This window comes from Ceratotherium simum, chromosome 19 (assembly GCF_057802395.1).
Source record: "Ceratotherium simum simum isolate JZ-2026a chromosome 19, ASM5780239v1, whole genome shotgun sequence".
NCBI lineage: Eukaryota > Metazoa > Chordata > Mammalia > Perissodactyla > Rhinocerotidae > Ceratotherium > Ceratotherium simum.
In genome coordinates this window covers 8,770,820-8,786,492 of record NC_141918.1, presented here as the reverse complement: position 1 = coordinate 8,786,492, position 15,673 = coordinate 8,770,820, and the positions used below count along the sequence as shown (strand labels likewise).

The window sequence follows — 15,673 nt, the reverse complement described above, 5'->3', positions numbered from 1 at the left end:
GACATTTAAAATTTTGATAGATCATATCAAATTGCTTTGCAAAAAGGCGTCACAAATTTATACTTCCACCTGAAGTTTCTGTAAATGCCCATTTCCCTGCATCCTTACCCAAACTGCTGGTTAGATTTTTGCCCATCTGATGCAAGTGTAAATGAAACAGGCTCAGTTGACTGCTTATGTTTTATTGAGGCACCATCAGAGCATATGGCTTATGTGTTTGATACTTTGGGGACTTTGTTGAGGTTTTTTTCTGTGTGTTTGTGTGTGTGTGTGTATGTGTGTGTGCAGCCTAATACATAGTCAACTTTTAAGCTGTTCATTGGTTATATTTCTGTTGACTACTGTGTATGTATGTATGACCTTTATATATTTAGATTTATATAGTCAAATTTCTTAAAATCTTTTATAATCATCTTTTTTGTTTATTTGAAATGTGGATTTTTTAGAAAGATGTGTTATGTCTTGCACTACGATTGTGGAAAAGTCATTTTCTACTGGATTTGGTATTAGTTTTTGTATTATATATTTTGATATATATATCAATAACAATTACATATATTTGTTATTAGGTACATAAAGGTTTGTGACATGACAACTTGACTAATTGCATATTTTATCAATAGGAGATTTTGCTCTCCTTTCATTTGGTGGTATTTTTCTTTTATTCTAATTTGCCCGATGTTAATACTACTATATTTCCTTTCCTTTTTTTAAATTATTTGTTACATCCTTTTCCATTTCTTTATTTCAGCTGTCCTGTGTTTTTTCATCTTAGATGAATGTCTTGTTTCTCATATACCTTGTAAACTGCATGTAGCTGGGTGTTTTCAAACTCCATTGTGATGGTCTGAATTTTTTAATAGAGAATTTAAATAATTCACAAATTTATTTAATTTATTGTAATTGAACTTAGTCTGTTGTCTTTTACATTGTTTACCTTTTCTGTCTGTCTTTCCCCTGATGATTTGGATGTAAAAAATATCTATTACAAAATGATTTTTAGTGTTTAACCTTAAATTTTTAACACACATACTTAAACTTTTTTTTGACTATCAGTATCTAGATTTAATTAGTATCCATCCATACTCTTACCGGAACAAGAAAAGACTCTTAACAAGGTGTCGCATTTTTTCTCTTGCTCCCTCCCTCACGTACTCTCTCCCCATGTCGAGATCGTTTGTGATTTTGATGATGGTGGTTGTGTTTCTTCTTAAAGAAGTATGAAGCCAAAGCCCTACCCATGTGCTTACCTCTTACTTACACTCGTGCATCATGACCATAAATGTTTTTATATTTTTATTGTGTGTCTGTTTCCATAAAAATATGTAGTCTTGTTTGATATGTTTTAAAAATACTTGCAAATAGTATTGTATGTATCTTTTTGCAGTTTTTTCACTCAATGTTCTTTGTTCCATTGTTTGACTTGGTGAAGTACTCTCTTTAATAGTTCTTTTAAACTTGGACTGTAGTCAATTCTTGAATATCTGAAAATGTCCTATACCTATTTTGTCTCGCTGAAAACCTTTAGGATTTTCTCTTTATCTTTGATTTTCTAAGATCTCATACAAATGTAAGAATTTATTCAAAATTTTCTCTTATGTCATCATCTGTTCTTGTCTTGCAGATACAGTATTCTCTCAATGTCTGGGAATAGTAATTCAAGTCTTCTGTTTTTTCTGTTAATGCCTTTCCCTTGGGTCTGTAACTCTCCTCCTTTTTTTTTTTTTGTGAGGAAGATTAGCCCTGAGCTAACATCTGTTGCCAATCCTCCTCTTTTTGCTGAGGAAGATTGGCCCTGGGCTAACAATGCCCGTCTTCCCCTACTTTATATGGGGCACTACCACAGCATGGCTTGATAAGTGGTGCGTTGGTCCATGCCTGGGATCCGAGCCCATGAACCCCAGGCTGCCGAAGCAGAGTGCACGAACTTAACCACTACGCCACCAGGCCTGCCCCTTAACCCTCCTCCTTTTGGAAAGAGAAGTTGAGTTTGATACTCTCTTTCATGGTGTTGCTTTCCCCAAATGTTTGATGATTTCACTAGAATTCCAGCACTAGGATGTAAGTTCCATGTGAGCCAGGACCTTGTCTTTCTTGCTCATTATCACATCTAGATGAGTACTTGTAGAAGTGCTCAAAACGTACGATTTATGTTTACATTTAACAAAACATCTGTTAAATGAATGGTACATGGTCTTCTGCTTATCTTTGTATTTGATGATTACTGTTCATCTATTGGTGACTACAGCTTATTGTTGCCATAGCCTGCTTTTATGGACTGGTGAAAGAGAACTCAGAGGATATGCTAGTCTTGATGTGCCAGGTTTTTCTTATTTTTGGTTGTTTTTTTTTTTTTGACAACTTTTAGGTGTTAAGAAAAAGGAAATGATAGACTCAGTTATGGTGGTAAATCTTGTATTCATTATTATGAAGAATCTTTGCACTGCCTTTCTCGAGGAGTGTTACAGAGATTGAGTGCACCTGTCCCCTTATTTCCTTCATTCTTCACAAATCCCTGTGACACTGGAAATATAATGACTGTTGTCAGTTGTGTTCTGCTGTATTTATTAGTGGACTCTTTCTTTTTTTTAACTCCGTATGTCTTGGGGACAAGTTGACACCTAGTAAATGAGTTTGATTCCTGTAGTTTGCCTGTTGTATGTAACTACTTTTGCTGTGCTTTTCCTCCTGCTACTGTTTGACTCTGTGTCCCCCAAAGGTAGGAAGGGAATTTCAAAAGTTGGGTAAGCATCCGTGAGTTATTTACTTTTGTCTTTTAAGGACATTAGTTTCTTTCTTTTGGGGCATGACTGAGCAAAACTGTAGATTCTCTGGCATATTTTTGGCACATAGGGTGGTGCATTAATTATTTTAGTCCAATTGGCTAGAATTTTTTTCTAGTTGAAGTATAGATTGCCAGATGGCAGTCTAAAAGAGGAAAATAGCAAATGTAACTATGGTTTTATTTCCTTGAGCACACACAAAAAAGTGGCATGAAATATTTTTAGAATGTTCTTTCTTTCTAGCAATAGACACATATGTCTTAACATTTTGAAGTCTATTGTTGTTTTACCCCCTCTCCCTCCTGCTCACAGTTATCCTACAACTCACATTCTTAGTTTGCATATCAGAGTTTAGATCCTAAATATTAACTTTTTAGCTTTGGCCTCTAAGTTAACTTCTGCTGTTTAATTCTGCTAATTCATCAATTCACCCGTAGCCTCATATTCTCTAGACTAGGGATGATTTTGCCCCTCGGGGGACATTTGGCAATGTCTGGAGACATTGGTTGTCACAACCTGGGGTGGCTACTGACATCTAGTAAGTGGAGCCAAGGATGCTCTTAAACATCCTACATGCATTAGGAAGCTCCTACAACAAAGAATTATCTGGCCCAAATGCCAAAAAGGCCAAAATTGAGAAACCCTGTTCTGGATTATCTCCTGAAATCAAGCTGTGTCTACCTTTTCCCTCTCAATGTCATAGCTCACAGTTTTCTTGAAATTGTATTTAGGGCAGCAAATAAGAAAAATTTTATGGGGGCATGAGCCAAAATCTCTATAATCCTACGTGTTAACTTTGTTAGAATAAACAGAATAAGTGGTAAAATATAATATAAATGTTTATTGTTATACTTATCTCTTTTTCCATTAGGGAAACAAGAAGAATAAATTTATTTTTATTAAAAAATGATGAAGAATTTCATAGGTATCAGGTTCTTTGTTCTCATATTTTTAAGAGAAAAGAACTTACGGAAATGTAACCATTCAGTGTAAATAAGTGGGTTTTCTTTTAAGCTAAACTGAATTCTCTTCATTGTGTAAGTTACATGAGTCCTAATATTGGTAGTGGTTCTTCCCACCTTTTTCAAAAGAGAAAATATCCAATTTAGGAATCTGGAGAATTTGGATTGAGAAGAACTATTCCATGTTCTACTATTAATAACAGTATTTTCTTGCAAAATATATTGAGGGAGGAAGTGTTGATGATATGTTACATTCCCCTTAGTTTTAGTGGAATTTAGAGATTAGATTTATAAGCTAATTAGGTTTCTCTCTGTTGGTTGTATATTGGTAAATATTGCTTCTAAAATAGAAGTGTTGTTTTTGTCTTGACAGTCATCATTATTACTTTTTCTAATGAAATAAAAACACATATAAAGCATACCCCTTTTCATATGCATAAAATAGGATTAGTAGTTGCTTTTATTTGTGAAGCAGTATTTTTTTTATCTTTTTTTAGCAGGAAAATTGAAATTCTGCTTAATTTTTTTTTATTCAGGTAAAAACCACATAATATAAAATTGACCAGCATAACCATTTTAAGTATACAGTTCAGTAATGTTAAGTATATTTACATTGTTGTGAAAATCTCCAGAACTTTTTCATCTTGCAAATCTGAAACTCTGTACCCATTAAACAACAATTCTCCTTTTCCTCTTTCTCCAGCCTCTGGTAACCACCATGCTATTTTCTGTTTTTCTGAATTTGACTGTGTTATTCTACTCAGGCTGCCATAACAAAATACCACAGATGGGGTGGCTTAAACAACAGAAATTTATTTTCTCGCAGTTCTGCAGGCTGGAAGTCCAAGATCAAGGGGTCGTCAGGATTGATTTGTGGTAAGACCGCTCTTCCTGGCTTATATATGGCTGCCCTCTCACTGTGTCCTCACATGAGCTCTTCTCTTTATGCCTGCACAGACAGAGGAAGAGAGAGAGAGAGAGAAATCTCATGTCTCTTCCTCTTCTGAAAAGGACAGCAGTCCTATTAGATTAGGACCCCATTCCTTTTGTTTTCTTTTTGCTGAGGAAGATTCACCCTCATATAACATCTGTTGCCAGTCTTCCTCTTTTTTGCTTGAGGAAGATTAGCCCTGAGCTAACATCTGTGCCAATCTTCCTCTATTTTTTTTGTCTATGGGACACTGCCACAGTGTGGCTGCTGAGTGGAGTGGGTCCACGCCTGGGATCTGAACCCGTGAACCCAAGCCACTGAAGCACAGTGCGCGGAGCTTTAACCACTGGGCCACGGGGCCCAGTGGGGCCCTATTCTTATGACCTCATTTAACTTAAGTACTTCCTTAAAAGCCCTATCTCCAAATACAGTCACATTGGGAGTTAGAGCCCTAACGCTACTCGTGTTCAACATATGAATTTTGGGAGGAAACAACTCAGTTCATAACATTGACTACTTTAGATGCTTCATATATATACTTATTGGCCATTTGTAAATCTTCCTTGGGGAAATGTCTAAGTCTTTTGCCCATTTTTAAATTTAGTTATTTGATTTTTTGTTGTTGAATTGTAGTAGTTCTTTATATATTCTGATATTAACCTCTTATCAGACATATGACCTGAGAATATTTTTCCTCATTCCATAGGTTGCCTTTTCACTCTGTTGATTGTGTCTTTTGATGCACAAAAGTTTTTAGGTTTGATGTAGTTCCATTTGGCTATTTTTACTTGTTTTACCTGTGTCGTTGGTGTCATATCCAAGAAATCATTGCCAAATTCTGCTTAATTTTGATGCTATACACCTGATGTGGCAGAGACTCTCACTGCCTGAAAAACTTTGGAAATAAAATTAGCTGGTTTTGAGGAAATTTAGAGGAATTTGTCATTTTGATTGATAAAAACACAAAACAAAGCAAATGTTAATTTATGCTAATTTTATATCCAGCAGAATATCTAAGACCTATTATTATAATTGCATAACTTGCTGAAACACTTCACATTAACTTATTTGGATAGTGTGTAACTAGAACAAGTGAATGAATGTATGAGCAAGTGAATGAATGAATTGTCACTAACCCCTAAAAAGCACTTTATTAAACCATCTCAAGTAAGTATCTTCTACTTCCCTATGTAGGAGTCACAGGGTGACATTGTCAGTGCATTCCAATTAGGGACATTGACTTCATAAAGTACAATAAACTTAAACTTCAGATATGAATGTCCAAGTCTTATATTTTCTAAGTGAAGAAACTGAGGAGCATAAGAGAAAAAAGTACAGTTAGTCAATATGTTAGTTGGTGACAGAGCCAGAATTAGAGCCAGGTTGTCATGATTCAAGATTCAGTGCTTTTTCATTATATCGTGTAGTTCCTTAACCATAAAATTTTAGGAGATCTGAAAATGTCACTATAAATGTATATTCTTCCTCAAGAGCAATTCCCCTAGTAGTTTAGAATGTGTCAGCATTTTGATTACTCCTCAAAATATACTGCTTACTGTACTATAGTTAGTGAATATTTGTGCATCTTAATATGTAACATCAGTAGCAGAAACTTCTGATTTATACTGTGTTCGTATCTGATCTTATAGATTGGAGTTTAGGAATACAAATGTGATTTTTTTAGAAGTCTATTGCCTTAGCTTCTTAGAACAGGAATCCATTGAAAGAAAGTTAATCTAAAAATACAGGAAAGTAATCAGATATCTCTGGGAAACTATAAATGCTTCTTTGGAAAGCACTTTTCACACATTTGTCTGCTTAGTACCATATTATCACCAAGACTTATCCATCTAGAGACCATTCTTCATTGTGAAGCAAGTTGAGTACATATTCCTTTGATCTGTAATTAGAAAAAATCCCTCCTTTGAGTGGACTGTGTCAATACAGTGGCCTAAATTCAAACTTATTTTATTTGTAATTCCTATACTATCCATGAATTCATTTATAATCATTAAACAACATACAGAAATTAAGACCATATTATATAATAAGAGTGATTTCCTAGAGATTCCAGTCAAAGCAGAGGTTTCCTCTGAAAAGCAATTCATCTCTCAGGATTACTTTCTTGGGAGGAATCCATTTTCCTTCTTCTGATGAAACAATGTGAGATAGGTATAGTCATGATCTGTGAGGGTAAAAAGGGAGAGGGGACTGGGATTAGATAAAAGAAGAAAGTCGAATGTGTATATGAAATTGTTTCTTCACTCTTCTGTGTTTTTTAGTCATGTGTTAGGTATTTTTATGAGTCAGACCTCAAGGAGTTGTCTTAACCTTTCCCATCAGAAGGGTTTAGGTTTTTCTTTCCTCTTTTTATTACCTCCTACTATACTTGCTACTATATGTGATTCCAGAGCAGGACAGCAAAGATTTCTTTCATAAAGGAATTTATAGTAAGTTAAGGTAACATGGTAAATGTACAAAAAAGAATTCTTTCAAAAGACCAAAATCTGCATCTATGCTGAGGAACAGATTTCCATGCAAAACAGTATTCATTAGCTGAATCAAAAAAAATAGACAAAAGGTGCAGGAAGTACTCTCCTCCATTTCACCCTCCTTTGCCTCCCACCCTAGTAAAGGCTGGAAAGGTCTGGGCAGGGAAAGCATGAGTGTTCCCTAGAGTGGATTCTAGGGAACTCCAGTTGGCTGCTGCTGGTGGAGTGGCATGTGGCTTGCAGAGTTTGGGGTGGGGGAGGGGCAGTCATCTACCCACAGGGATGCTCCCATTTATCTGTTTAGCATATTAGATTCTCCTCAGAAGCTTTTGTTTGAAGAAAGGATTTCATAGCTGATACAAAAATGTTTGAGAACCACTGTTCTCTGAGCTGTGCATTTCACTAGACTATGCTTGAATCCACTGGGTCATGGCAAAGTTACGAGTTACAAAATCAACCACATTGAGATAGTTCTAATTGTTAGAATGGTCTTCCTTTTATTGAGCTGAAACCTGCCTCCCAAAATTTCTCATCCAGAGCTATCAAAAATTAATCTGCTGATTCTTGGGGCTGGCCCGGTGGCGTAGTGGTTAGGTTCGTGTGCTCCACTTCGCTGGCCCCAGGGTTTGTGGGTTTGGATCTCGGGCATGGACCTTACACACTGCTGGTCAAGCCATGCTGTGGTGGTGTCTCACAGAGAAAATAGAGGAAGATTGGCATGGATGTTAGCTCAGGGACAATCTTCCTCAAGCAACAAGAGGAAGATTGGCAACAGATGTGAGCTCAGGGCCAATCTTCCTGACCAGAAAAAAAAATTAATCTGCTGATTCTTGAACATGACAGCTCTTCAGATATTCAGATAATCTGACACTCACTCCTAGATTTTCTCTCCTTCAAGCTACACATCCTCAAATGGAATGGTTTCAAGCTTCCCTTTCCTTGTGCGGTCTTTTTTTTTCACTTGGTCCTCTCTCCTAGTACCATCTTGATTGCCCATAAGGAGATATTGCCCCAGCATCCTGTCAGCTTTACATAGACAGGGTGAACTGGAGAGAAGCTAAAGCTAGGAATTCAGCCTACAAAGCTGTTTCAGGTATTTTATATGTAAAGGCAAAAAGGCATTTTCAGTGGATCCAGACAGGAGAGACTGGATTTCAAGAATGTATTGAATTTGGAAAATAAACAGAAAAGTTTTCGACCTCAAGTATTGAAGATACTCATTCATTCATTCAACGAATACTTATTAAATGCATACTACTGTGCTAGGTACTGGGAACACAAAATTGAGCTAAAAGAGATTGGCTGCCTTGCATTGTAGACCGTATTAGAGTCTAGTGGGAGAAACAAATGAATGCAAAATTGCAACCTGACCAGTGCTATAAGAAAGAGAGCTATGGTGCTATGAGAACAGATCATAGGGAGACCAGCCACGTCAGGACAGGATTCCAGGAAGAACTGATGCTTCACAGCTATCTGAAGGATGAGAACGAGTTAACTGTGTGAAGAGTCTCCAGGCAAAGGAGAAAGCAACACGAAAGGACCTGGGGTGAGAGAGAGTGCAGTGAGTACAAAGGATGGGAAGAGGGCCCAGGTGCCTATACTGGAGAGAGAAACAGGGAGAGGGTAGTGAGGAGCCTACCTAGACCAACTCAGAGTCCTAAAGGGCATTTTAAAGAGTTTTATCTTTGTGTTTATCCTAAGAACAATAAGAATCTACTGAATATTTTATCCAGAGAGGAGGGTGAGATGGTTTAATTCATGGCTCAGAAAGATTATTCTGGTAGCCATCTAGAGAACAGTTGAATGTGATAGATCAGATGGGAAGCTATTGCAGAAGCCCAAGAGAAATGATTATAGTGGGTGATAATAGCTGAGAGAGATTTCAGAGATACTGGTAAGTAATATTGCAGTGTTTGGTGATTGATTGGATTTTGGGAATGAACCACTATTTACTGAGATAGATAACAATGGAAGAAAATCAAGTTTTGGGAAAAGATCATGAGGTTCAGTTTATTCATGTTGAGTTTGAGGTACTTTTGAGTCATTCAAGCAATATAGCAAATAGAAAGTTAATATATAGACCTGGAGTTCAGATGAAAGGTTTGGGCTGGATTTGTAAACTTGAGTCATCTGCATATGGGTCATAATTGAAGCCAAGGGCATAGGTGAAATTGTTTAAGAAGAGAGGATGGAAGGACTGAGCGGTGAAGAACTACCACAGGTATTGGCCAGATAAAGGAAGATGAGCCTGGAAAGGAGATGGAGGAGTGACCAGAGAGGAAGGTAGAAAGCAAGAGTATTGTTTCATAGAAGCTAAGGGAAGGAAGTTCTTTAAGAAGGAGGAAGTGAAGTGGTCAGATGCTGTGGAGAGGTCAGGTAAGATGTTGAATGTAAAATTTGCATTGGATTTAGATTACAAAGGTCATGAGTGACCTTAGCAGGGATTGTTTTGTCAGATGACTGGGCTAGGAGCTGTATTGGAATGGGTGAGCAATGAGTGAGAGGTGATGTAACAGAGATAACAAGTATGGACAACTTTTTCAAGAAGTTTGGCTTTGAAAGGAAGAAGAGATAGGAAGGGGATGTGGAGCTGACTGAAGGTAGGCAGGTGGGGTTAGGCCTCCTTGAGCCCATTTAAAAGCCAGCAAGGGGATCCTGCTGAGAAGACGTCAGTTACACCTGAGAAAGGCCTGATGACTGATAAGGTAAGAGTCTGACAAGATAGGAGGGGCTGGTATCTCAAGCTCAGATGTAGAAACTAGCCTTAGGAGCAGGGATAGCTCCCTTCTGTAACATGATGGAAGGAGACCAGAACTGGAGAGGATGGAACAGATTTGCTTATTAGGTTTTGGAAAGATGAGAGACTCATCCTTTGATGACTTCTATTTTATCTGTAAAATAGGAGTGATGGGGAAGAAGCATAAGGGGGAGAGAGGTGGGTGGTATGGATAGTTGGAGGTTTGAGGAGAATGGAGAAGATTAAAAATGGGCCTTTGGAGAGCAGGTGGGTGAGATGTGTGGGATTGGTAGGCATTGTTCTTTGCCCGTTTGAGGTTTGTGATCATGAATTTATAGTGATATTAGTCTTTCTTATGGGATGACTTTCCCCAGCTTATCATCTCCTTGAATGTAAGCCCAGAGAAAGCAGATAGTTGGGTTCATCAGGGTTAAACTTTTGTTTTCTTGATGCAAAGAGTATTGTGTTATTAAAATGATGAACTACAGAATCTAAGTGGCCTATTTTAATGAAGATGGACGATCGGAAAGGGACCATAGCTTCCAATCATTTATGGAAACTTAGCTATGTTAAGAGAAGAAATTTAACTTTTAATTATAAATCTAAAGCTTCTCAAAATGTTATTTTAAAAAATACTAGATTATTGTTGGAAAATGATCTCTTTAAAATATATTAAGGAAAGTCATAGTACTTTAAATGAAGCTTTAGCATTTATTTAAACATATGCCCTTAGTTAAATTTTCTTCAGGATTTTCCATATGATTTTTGCAATCCCATTTTGTAAGGAAATTTATTGGCCTAATGTGGGATAGAGTATAAAGGAAAAGGAGCATAATCGTTCCTGTCTGCCAGAATTTTAGTTTGACTTTCGTCATGTAAAGCAATTGCAATGGTCCTGATTGGTTCTGCTTTTTTCTAGACTTTGGGGGTGAAAAGTGAACATTGGATTCTAAGGTCAGCTGGAGTAGAGGGAAGACGTCAGTTTCTTGCATTATCACTTGGGGATTTTTGTATCCAGATAGCTGCAAGAGCCCTCCAGATGCTTGCACCTCTGTTGAAACGAAGATAAATTGAACATTACATTACTGGCCTCCATTGTTAAGGCTCAGTGCTACTGTAACATCCTCCCTGAAAGCAAATGCTTGTCTCAGGGACCTAGGCAGGGCTTCAGGCCAAGGGCCTGCAGCAATGCTACTGGTCTCCATAGGACGCCCTCTTCATCACTGTGCAATATCATCGACTGCCAGAAACTTCCTCTAGCCATCTTCTCTCCTATGTTAGAGGAAAATTGTCTCCCCACCTGAAAAAAATTAATTATTCCTAATTCCCCAGGTAAATGATGAAGGCATTCTTCTTGTAGGATAATTTCTACATCGTAGGTAAAGCACAAATCCCGTTGGCCACCATCTCCAGTTCCAATCCGCTTTGTAAGTCACCACTGTCACCAGGTTGCTATGTATCTGGCCAGACTCTATCTAAACTTAGACATATGTTTACAAATGCCCCAGAAGTTTATAGAGAAATATTTTGTGTGTTCTCTTTTCCTTTTTCTTACCATATAGTATCCTCCTGCAATTTACTGTTTCACTCAACATTATATCTTCTCAATCCATGTAGATATATCTCATTTGTTAATTGCTGTCTGATGTTCCATAATGTAGGTATTTCATGGTTTCTTCAGTCATTCTGTTACAATTATTTTAAATTTTTCTCTGATATGAACACTTCTGCAGTGAAGACCATTGTACGTGCCTGCTTGCACACCTCTGCAAAGAGTTCTTTAAGGTGGATGCAGAGAAGTGGAGTTGCTGCTCCTGGGGTATGTTTATTTTACATTTTTTAGAATAGACTTTTTATTTGGGAGTAGTTTCAGATTTACAGAAAAGTTGCGAAGATGGTACAGATGGCTCTTGTGTACGTGCCTTTCACCCAGTCTCCCCTAATGTTATCTTGCATTACCATGGCATCTTTGTCAAAACTAGGAAACCAGCATTGGTACATTGCTATTAACTCAATTCCAGGCTTTATGTGGATTTCACCAGGTCTTCCACTAATGTCATTTTTCTATTCCAGGATCCAGTCCATGGTACCACATTGCATTAATTCGTCGTGTCTCCTTTGTCTCCTCTGGTCTGTAACAGGTTTGCAGGCTTTCCCTATTTTTCATGACCTTTGCAGTTTTGAGGAGTACTCGTTAGGCAGTTTGTAGAATGTCCTTTAATTTTGGTTTGTCTGATGTTTTTCTCATGGTTACACTGAGGATATGGGTTTTGGAAAGAATACCATCACATCACATCACATCAAGGGGTACGTGGTATCCACAGCCATCAATGGCAGTGTTCACCTTGATCACTTGGCTGAGGTTGTGCTGGCCAGGTTTCTCCACTGTGAAGTGACTGTTTTTCGCTTTCCATATTCTATTCTTTGGGATCTAGTCACCAAGTCCAGCCCATACTCAAAGGGGATGGGGAGAGATAAGCTCCACCTCCTGGAAGGGGGTAGTATCTACATATATTATTTGGAATTTTTCATAAGGAAGATTTGTTTCTTCTCTTCTATTTTTTTTAGTCAATTATTTTTATCTGATGGACTCGTGTATTTATTTTATACCTTGGGTTATAAATTCTATGATATTTGTTTGTTTGTTATTTATTTTGTTGCTCAGATTGTTCCAGCTTTGGCCATTGGGAGCCCTCTTAGCCTGGCTCCTCTGTTCCCTTGACATGTCGCCAGACTTTTAATTTTTGATCACCTTCTTACTTCCTGATACTACAAAATGCTCCAGACTCATCTTATGTTTTCCCTGCCCCAGCCCTGGAATCAGCCATAAAAAGATCCCTGGTTCTTTTTATTGTAGAATAGGAGTGGTCCTTACTTAAATTTTATTTAAGTCCTTATTTAAATTTTAATAGATATTGTCCACTTGTTCTCCTAGGGGCCATTCTAGTTGGCACTTTTACCCTTCTCCTCATACTTATTCCAATACTTGATATTATCAGGTTTACTAATTTTGGCCAATCTGATAGAATTGCATCTTTTTAAAGTGTTTTCCTGATTACTAGTGTAGTTGAACAACTTGATGTTACTAGCCATTGAGCTTCCTCCCCTGTGAATGCCTGTTCACGCTCCTTTGCCTACTTTGGTGCCTGTGTGTGTGTATGCGTGTGTGTGTGTGTCTCTGTCCTTGGTATTAGTTCTTTTAGATTGTGAATATTAATCTTTTATCTATTGGAAATATTTTTTCCATGCTGTAACTTATTTTTAAAATTTTGTTTATGATGTCTTGTGACATATAGGAGTTTAAATTTTGATCCTACCAAAATTAAAATTGGAATTGGAAGGCTTTTGCTTTTGTATCATGTTTAAGGAGATCTTCTTTCTAGCATGTCTATTTATGCTTTGACTCCAATCATTTACTGAAACTGCTGACCCAAAGATCTCAAGTGGTCACCTGATAAGCAAAACCATTTGCTTTTTCTTAGTCCTTAGCACTCACTGTTATTCACCATTTCTTCTTGGGAGTGTTTGCCTTGGCATCTCCTGTTTCTTCTGGCCTCTTTGACCTCTTCCCTTTCCTCTTTCTTTTGACCTCTTCCCTTCCTCCCTTGCCATGTCTACTTTTTCCTATAGCCTGCTAACAGAGTGTTCTCCCTGACTTCTTTTCCCCCTTTGCTAAGCTCATCTGCTCTCATGGTAGAAACTCTAATTTCTGTTGAGTAAAAGCTTTCAAGTCTTCATTTCCAGTCCTACGTTTCACTTAAGTTCTTTGCCTACATCTCCATCTTGTCTAGGTTGTCTCTGCCACATATCCCAATGAGTTCTCAGATTCAATGTGTCCAAGGTGGAAGAATCTCATTAACATTCCTGGCAAACATATGTTTCCTCTTATTTGCATCGCTGTCAATGGCATCATGATTCTCCTAGTCAGCCAGGCTTGTCCTAAAGTTGGCCTTTAATTGTTTCCTGCTCCCTCTACATCCAGCCAATTATGAAGTCGCGTCCAGTCTACTTTCAAAATCTGCTTCATATCTATTCTTTCTTTTCTCTTCATAATTGCTGTCAACCTAGTGCAGATGTTTGTCACTGTTCATGCAGAGTTTATAAGTGTCTCTTCAACCCGTCTAAACTCTCGAATCCAGCCTACATTCTGCAGCCAGCCTGGTCATCCCAATTATATCATCCCCCTGCTTCCTTTTACATACCCCAAATCTTAATTTCCTTGGATTAGTATACAAAGTCTTCTGCAGCCTGGCTCTCGTTTAACCACCCTGGCCCTGCCTTCTCCTGTGCCTGTCATGTGCTGTCATGTCCAACCAGAGTGGAATTCTGCAGCTTCTCAAATAATCATCTATCTGTGCAGGTTATATACAGTTTATTGTCTCTGTTAAGGGTGTATAATTACCCATAAGACTCTCAGCTTTCCATTCCAACCAATATCCATATTATTTTAGTAATATTTCTGTAAGAAAAGGATCAATATGGAAATTGAAGTCTTTGTTTATAAGTATCCTTGCAGGGGTAAGATCTTCATTAATAGACCTATAAAAATTTCTTCTATTATCCATGATTAATAAACTATTCCTTACGTCTTGAAGAATTATATAAAAATAAACACATAGAAACTTATTCTAGGCTCTGTGGATTTTTGGATTTTTTAAAAATCTTATTTCCTTAGCATCTGTTATTTCCATCATTTTTCTTCTTTTAGCAACATAAAATAATGATACCTTTACTGGTGAAGTGACTTAACCTTGCTAATTTTATCACAGAGTTTGTTTCTACATCAATAAGGCCAAAAGGGGGCGATTGGGAGGCATAGCTGACATTTTATATGCTAGGTTGTTCAAGTTAACTCTGAAAAGTTATTCAGGCATAATTGAGTTTTCTGAATAGAAGTGTCTCTGGGTTCAAATAAGGTTATATAGACACTATAGACTGCCATTCCCACTTTTATTTTCCTTGGAGTGATAGTTGTATGTTTTCTGTGCATTATGTACTCTTCTTTTTTGTAAGCTTGATGTAGACCCACTCCTCTTTAAAGTATTTAAGGATAAATATTGTGGTTTTAATGATCTAATAATTATATCAACTATCACTGATTGAACTTGTATTATGCATCAGACTTGGGCTAAGCTTTTTTAATATCATTGAATCCTCGTAACATTTCCACAGGGAAGTGCTGTGGTTACCATCATTTATAGAGACAAAGATTACTTGCCCAATGAGGCACAGCCAAGATGTAGTAGACCTAGGATTCAAAGCTCTTGGTTATGTCTGCCATGTGTCTTTCTTGTACCAGTATTTGCAGACTAGCATCTAAAACCACTGCCGGCGAAGAAAAAAATAGTGGTGGAAATGAATTTATTTACTAAGTGCTGCTTTTGGACTCTTCAGATTTATACCATCAAGCTTACTATAAGGCCCCAAGTAAGAGTAACTAATCCACTCTTTTTGCCTACCTAATGAAGCCTAAACTTGGCTACTGCTTCTAATCCTAATTTCAGTATCTACTCTTTTTTTCCTGCTGATTGCAAACACCAGGCTTAATTGGCTGCCCGCGGGCCCATCTGAGTTTATTTCCACGTTACCATGCACCCGTGAATGGCTTCAAACCGTCCTGACCCTTTTTGGGCTGACTTCTTTCCTCTCTTGTCCATATTTGACTCACATGCTAGGCTCCTTTGCAAATACTTTAATTTTATTTATTTGTTTGTTTTGCTGGGCAAGATTCACCCTGAGCTAACATCTATTGCCAAGCTTCCTCTTTC

At 37.5% G+C, this 15,673-nt stretch overlaps 1 protein-coding gene across 1 annotated transcript in view; it reads left to right on the top strand.

The window, feature by feature from the left end:
- The window catches only part of UBE3D (ubiquitin protein ligase E3D), a 150,072-nt gene that overhangs the window by 46,607 nt on the left and 87,792 nt on the right, over positions 1-15,673 (top strand). The gene's annotated exons all lie outside the window — the stretch shown is intronic.